This window comes from Mustelus asterias, chromosome 11 (assembly GCF_964213995.1).
Source record: "Mustelus asterias chromosome 11, sMusAst1.hap1.1, whole genome shotgun sequence".
Lineage (NCBI taxonomy): Eukaryota > Metazoa > Chordata > Chondrichthyes > Carcharhiniformes > Triakidae > Mustelus > Mustelus asterias.
The window spans coordinates 103196532-103197903 of NC_135811.1; positions in this window are offsets into that span (position 1 = coordinate 103196532).

Sequence of the window (1372 nt, forward strand, 5' to 3'; positions counted from 1 at the left end):
ATGACTTTACACTTTACACATTCCAACAGCACTTCATTGTCTGTATAATACTGAGATGATCTTTGAGAATCAGGAAAAAAATCTTTTCTATATTACATGCGGAGAGATGTTCAGAGCACCTTGTAACGAACTGAACATTGAATGAAGAGCGAGCAAGAGGATGAAAGAGAAAAAGAGAGTCAAGAACACGACATCATGTTGACTCATTCTCACTATGATATTCCGATCATGTAACAGTCTCGCCGGTGGTAGCAGTGGGGGTGATGTTTGAGGTTATTTTGTTTCTTGTCACTAAAAATAAATGTTATTTTGTGAAATTATTTTTAAAATTACCTCAAAATGATTGCGGGTAATTTGGCTTCAGTTGTGTTTCTTGTAGAACATGTTTTTATGCTCGGCACTGTCTGCGCAAAACGGAAAAATGATTCACCTTTCGTTGAAGAGCAAATAAGTTGCAAATTTGGTGAATTTCAGCAGCTCAGATCAATGCTAGTTGTGCCGTAAGCTCTAGTTTTCAATGGCAAGTCCAATGGGAAACTCAGAAAGGTCCAGGGTTTGAACCCAAATGGGTGCTGAATTATCTACTGTCATCCTGTGTAACAGCGCTTCCATTTGGCTTCATACTCCAAACTGGAAGGGGCACTGTATCCATCACACAAACCAGCTTCCCATCCATTGACTCTGTCTACACTTCCCGCAGCCTTGGAAAAGCAGCCAGCATAATTAAGGACCCCACACACCCCGGACATTCTCTCTTTCACCTTCTTCCATCGGGAAAAAGATACAAAAGTCTGAGGTCACGTGCCAACTGACTCAAGAACAGCTTCTTCCCTACTGCCATCAGACTTATGACTGGACCTACCTCACATTAAATTGATCTTTCTCTACACCCTAGCTATGACTGTAACACTACATTCTGCATTCTCCCATTCCCTTCTCTATGAACGGTATGCTTTGTATAGCACGCAAGAAACAATACTTTTCACTGTATACTAATACATGTGACAATAATAAGTCAAAATCAAAATCATCAAATCGTAAGCAGCCATTTCCCTAACCACTTACCACAGACCCCTGCCTCAGTGCTGAGCTGCTGTGAAGCCACACCTGTACTACTGTTTCCCCTGGATGGGAGTCCAGAACTAAGGGAAATAGGTTAAGGGTGAGGGGTCAGCCATTTCGAAGTGAGATGAGGACACATTTCACCACTCAAAGGATTGCTAACCTTTGAAATTCTCCACCCAGAGAGCTGCAGATTGCTCAGTTGTTGAATGTACTCAGGACTGGGATTGGTAGATTTTTGGACAGTAAAGGAATAGAGGAATATGGACATAGAGCAGCAAACTGGAGTTAATGTAAAAGATGGGCGGCA